Source organism: Eumetopias jubatus, unplaced genomic scaffold (genome assembly GCF_037043125.1).
Source record: "Eumetopias jubatus isolate StellerSeaLion01/CBP00866 unplaced genomic scaffold, mEumJub1_p1.0 scaffold_16, whole genome shotgun sequence".
NCBI lineage: Eukaryota > Metazoa > Chordata > Mammalia > Carnivora > Otariidae > Eumetopias > Eumetopias jubatus.
Window position 1 is genome coordinate 23,706,033 of NW_028274822.1, and position 5,969 is coordinate 23,712,001.

At 45.2% G+C, this 5,969-nt stretch overlaps 1 pseudogene; it reads left to right on the forward strand.

Moving 5' to 3' along the window:
* Positions 1-4,699: 4,699 nt before the first annotated feature.
* LOC114205044 (coiled-coil-helix-coiled-coil-helix domain-containing protein 2 pseudogene) lies at positions 4,700-5,527 on the forward strand (annotated as a pseudogene).
* Positions 5,528-5,969: the final 442 nt, after the last annotated feature.

The window sequence follows — 5,969 nt, forward strand, 5'->3', positions numbered from 1 at the left end:
TCTGGGGAGCTTCTGCCTCCACTTCCACCCCCTGGTTTCAACCCCACAGGTGGGTCAACCCAGAGCTCCTCTCTTTCCTCCTCCCCTGATCTCCCAGGCTCCTCCTTCCAGCCCAGGAAGAGTTTTTATAGCTTTCCTGTGTGATGGGAAAGCACCCTTCTGTCACATCCTACCTAGTTCCCTCTTCTGTTGTTCACCTGTGTAAACTAAACTCTAGTCCTCCAGTGTTGGCTCCCACAGACCCCATAAACCCCATTTCTTTCAAAGAAGCTGGCTCTGAAGATAAAACTCCTATGAAAATCACCACTGTTGTCTCTGAAGTGTACTTTGAAGGCCTATCTAGGAAGTCAGGGACCGAAATTGGTCTCTACGTTTCAGCTAGATTCTGTGAAGCTTCCTTTGTGGTAAAGAATTTAACTTTGCCTGAAGAGAGGTCTGCCCTTCGCCTTTGACCCCTGGGGAGGGCATCTCTAAATGCCTGGAATTTCCTGCTTCGTAAGAGTGCCTTTGCTTACCCAGGGGCTTTGAACCACACCAGAAAGTCTAACAATGTGATTTATCGTGGGGACTTTGAGTCCCAGTTATCAGTTCAGCTTCTGGAGGAGCAAGAACCTGAGGTGAGCCACCTGGGCAGTTGACCATGGAACTCCAATAAAAACACTGGACACTGAGGTTCAGGTAAGCTTCCCTAGTTGGCAAAACTGCACAGACATTATCACCCATCCTTGCTGGAAGAGGAGCACTGTTCATTACACTGGGAGAGGACAACTAAAAGCTCTGTATTCGGAACTTTCCTAGACCCTGCCCCATGTGCCTCTTCATTTGGCTGACCTAAATCTATATCCTTTCCCTATAGTAAACCATACATGAGTATAACAGCTTTCATTGAATTCTTTAGAACCTGAAGATGGTCTTGGGAATTTACAGTTTATGTCAAAGTGAGGACAGCCTTGGGAACTGTTCCTCTAACTTTGTACCCCCTGACTCAGTAGATGCCTCAGCCTCCATGGGAAGAGAGGGCTGCAAAAATATTATCAGCAATGAAAATTATACCTGATAACATTTGAAAATATTATCCCATCACACATGTATAGACGGGAAACCAACAATGCATAGCAGCCCATGGTAAATGCTCACAGTGAGTTGCTGACTCAGAATTCAGAAGAGGGAGCAAGGACTGTGGGTAGAAGAGGTCAGGGGAGACTTCGTGGAGCTTGCAGGACTTGAGCTGGTATTTTCAGAAAGTAGAGAAATTAAACAGGCAGAGTGAAGAACAGCATCAAAGGTAGGAAGGACTAGTTTATATCAGCTTGCTAAATTGGCATGTTATTTAGAGGTCTACAGAAGAAAGGCTACAATAGAAAATTAGGGTATGATTAGCCTTGAAACCTTCTTGATGTTATTTATTTCCCTGAACTCCCTCATTATGGATATTTCACCAAAACAAAAAATATATATGTATCCAGTACCTTCCATGCCTACATAAATGAAGCATAAGGATCAGGCAAGCCCAGGACCTTTGGAGAAACCTGTCCCCTTGAGAAAAATCCTGTCCCCACCCTTTGGGGACTCCAACAAGCACCTTGTGGGAGTATCTTAATCCCATGAGGATGCACTGGTTTAAGATGGCAAGGATAGCCAATCATGGACCTGGACTCTGAGTTTAACTTGACTCTAAAGTCATCAGAAATTATAGCATTCATCTTGAAGTAACGAGCTCATGAAGTCAATGAGAGGACCTTCTCCCAAGCTTATAAAAGCAGACTGCATGACTAGTTTTAAGCTGGCATATCTGGCAGAATTTAGTTTTGCTTTCTTTGTAACATCCCAGCCACGTTGTGGTGGTCCATATTCCCCTCTATGCATCAGAAGCTGTTAGTCTTTTACCCAAGGAGCCGGACAAGTGTTGAACAGACCAGATTTGCCCAAGCCACTTCCCAAATTCAGAAGAAATTCAGGGCTTGACCTCCAGCCAAGAATGTAGCAAAACCAACGGTAGCTCAAGGCCTCCACCCCTGCCCCAGTGAAGCAGGAAACTACCCAAGGGTTTACACCCGGCAGAGATAGCTTTGACTTTGAGAAAAGCCACAGGATGAATACAGAATCCTGTCTTGTCTCCACCTAGATTCAGTAAGAGAAACTAGACACACCAAGATGTTTTAGGAGCTGCCCCATAATATTTTACCAGCTCTTAGGGAATATGAGGAGGAAAAGAAAACATGGTATCTATTTAATTAAGGAGTTAACCCAATTATGAGGAAACATAAATGCATGCCCCAATATAAATAAATATATACATCAGATATAAAGTGTTCAACTATGTCATAACTTAGAGCTTGTAAAAATTAGAAAAATTGTTAATTCTCAAAATTCAGAAGTGCTGTGTCCTAAAGAACAAGGAGTGAAATCACAGTGATCAACACAAGTGTGACCACATGCACTGCAGATATTAATTAGTTTGTTCTTTCCATTATGCACACGTTTATTGAGTGGGTACAATACACTAGGCAGATCTGGGATAACACGCAGATGAGAATGGCCTTGTCCTTTTTTTTTCTTTCCCCATAGGAGTTTATAGTTTTTTAAAGAGGAAGCAAAACCAAAAACAAACAAAAAAAAAAAAAAAGACAAAAAAACAATTTAGTGGTTGAAGAATTTTTTTTTCCCTGACTGCACATCTGGCACCAAATGTGGGGGTTTTCCACACCAACAAACTGATTTCTCTGTGACCTTACAATTCAATTCAACTCTGACACTAACTATCCAGAGATGGCGTCAGACTCCAGAGGTTGAAGGGCTCAGTCCCACAAGACTGTCCCCTTTTAGACCCCAGTCACAGGTATTGGGTCCCCAAGTTATCCACACCTCTGATCAATTTGGCTACAAAGCCCAAGTTTCTGACAACCCCGCCTCAGTTTTGTTAATTTGCTAGAATGGATCACAGATCTCAGGAAAGCACCTTACTTACATTTACTGGTTTATTATAAAGATAGAACTTGTGAACAGCCAAATGGAAAAGATGCAGAGGGCCAGGTATGGGAAAGGGGCGTGGAGCTCCCTTGCCCTCTCTGGATGCACCACCATTCCAGCACCTTATAGTGTTCACCAACCTGGAAGCTCTCCAAATCTTGTTCAATTTTACAGAGTTCACTCTCCAGCCCACTGCACCTTCCCAGAGCTCAGTGGGAGGGGCTGAAAATTCTCACTCCCCAATCACTGGGTCTTTTAGACAACCGGTCCCATCTTGAGGCTATCTAGGGGTCCACTCTAAGTCTCCATCAGCATAAACTCAGGTGTGATGAAAGGGGCTCATTATGACTGGCAAAGTCAATCCTATCACTCGGGAAATTCCAGCGTTTTAGTTCCTCCTTGCCAGGGCCTAGGACAAAGTCTAAATATATTTTTGTATTATACCACAGTATTAAAATATTCAAAGCGGGTTTCAAGGGGACACAAACAAGGTACTGGACAATTTTACTGGGGGCAGTGAGTCAGGGAAAGCCTCAGACAGGAAGCCGTGGCTGCATCTTAAAACAGGACAGCTGTTCACTGTGTAGACAATGGAGGAAATGACAAAGGGAACCAGAGACTAGCAACGGTCCAGCACTGAACCTTGGAGGACCAGCTCACCGGGACTACTAAAGAGCTCTGACTGGCCTCCCTGATTCCTCTGTGGTCCCATCCTGCACCCAAAAGTCAGAGGAATCGTTTAGAAATGTACATCAAATCTTATCACTAGTTTGCTTTCAATTCTCCAAGGACTTTCTATCCCACAGTAAATAAAATCCAAACCCTTTGCGCTGGTCAACATGGCCCTGCTTGAATTGGCCCCGTCTACTTCTCTGTCCTAACGTAACAATATTTTTTGCCCTTTGAAGGCCCCATTCTTTGAAGGCAATTCCCCACACACCCACGCTCCTTCCCATCTGGATAGTTAATCTTACGCGTAGACTTGACCAACCACAGGATAGGTATTCGGATTAAACTTTATTTCTTGATGTGGCTGGGAGGGTGTTTCCACGTGAGATGAGTCTTTAAATCAGTGACTCAGTAGATTGCACTTCCTCATGTGCGCGGGGGGGACCATCATCCACAGTTTGTTGAGGGCCTGAATAGAAACAAAGGTGGAGGAAGGAGGGATTCACCCCTTTTTTGTTTCCTGCCTGCCTGTTGAGCAGTGACATCTCATCTTATCTTCTCCTGCCCTCAGACTGGGATTTACACCATTGGTTCTCAGGCCTTCAGACCCGAACTGAACTGCGCCACTTGCTTTCTTGGGTCTCCAGCTTGCTGATGGCAGATCGTGGGACTTCTCAGCCTCCATAATCACATGAGCCAATTCCTCATAATAAATCTTTTCTATATAAATAAATATACGCATACACACAGACATATATCCATCTCCTACCGGTTCTATTTCTCTGGAGAACCCTGATACACCATCCCAGCAGCATCCGGCTTATGGATCCCCTTGTCGGCAGCAGAGGGTCTCACCAATGGTGCTGAGAAGGTTTGGAGGCAGAATGATGAAGTGATCAACAGCACAGGTTCTGACGTCAGATTGCCTTGGTTCCCGCTGTAGCTGTTCTTATCAACCGTGTGAAATTATTTAACTCCTCTATGCCTTGCTTTCCTCATTTGTGGGATGGAAATACTAAACAAAAATAGTGCCTTCAGCTCCGTTTTCCGTTCTGCAGAAGGCGCTGGGGTCTCGGCCGAATCTCGGATTTCTAGACCCTGAGCTACTCTGCAAGTCACCATGCCGCGTGGAAGTCGGAGCCGCACCTCCCGCATGGCCCCTCCGGCCAGCCGGGCACCTCAGATGAGAGTGGCACCTAGACCAGCGCCAGCAGCTCAGCCTCCGGCAGCGGCTCCACCAGCTGCTGTTGGCTCACCTGCTGCTGTGCCCCGGCAGCCAGGGCTCATGGTCCAGATGGCAACCACTGCAGCTGGCGTGGCTGTGGGCTCTGCTGTCGGGCACACGATAGGTCATGCCATCACTGGGGGCTTCAGTGGAGGAGGCAATGCTGAGCCTCCAAGGCCTGACATCACTTACCAGGAGCCTCAGGAAACCCAGCCAGCATACCAGGAGCAGCAGCAGTTTGGCCCATGCCACTATGAGATGAAACAGTTTCTGGAGTGTGCCCAGAACCAGGGTGACCTGAAGCTTTGTGAAGGTTTCAGCGAGGTGCTGAAACAGTGCAGATTTGCAAATGGATTAGCCTAATCAAGAAGTTCAAATTGAAGATAAGGAAAATCATCTCTCATAACCAAGTTAATTTAGCATAAAAATATAATTGATGGTGAATGGTGAATAGATAAAGTGTAAAACCACCAGTTAAGCTTCTCCTTCATCATTAAATACAGCTTTCTTCAGAATTGGAATAAAAAAGGTTGTTCTTACTGTATAGAAGTTCATTGAGATGGTTTGAATTTGGGATTGGGCAGATATTTGTGTGCCTCCTTAAATCACCTTTTGTGATGTTCTCATTTGTGAATTAGAATAAAGTGATTTTCTCCCAAAAAAAAAAAAAAAAAAGTGCCTCCAGGGACACCTGGGTGGCTCAGTCGGTTAAGCGTCTGCCTTCGGCTCAGGTCATGATCCCAGGGTCCTGGGATGGAGTCCCATATCCGGCTCCTTGCTCAGTGGGGAGCCTGCTCTCCCTCTCCCTCTGCCTGACGCTCCCCCTGCTTGTGCTCTCTCTCTAACAAATAAATTTAAAAAAAATAGTGCTTCCATCTACAGAGTTATGGAAAGAATGATTTAGTTCTTAAAAAGCTTTTAGTATAGTATCTGGCACATAGCATAGAGGTGGTTACATTTCTTATTTTCCTATAGGTGAAGGTGGAAGGCTTGAAGGTGTTACCCCTAAAAGTAAAAACTGCTAGGTGCTTTACCAGCAAAAAATGGGTTTGTTTGGAAATAAAAGGATTGCACTCGGAAGCAAACAAACCCCAGCAAAACTGTA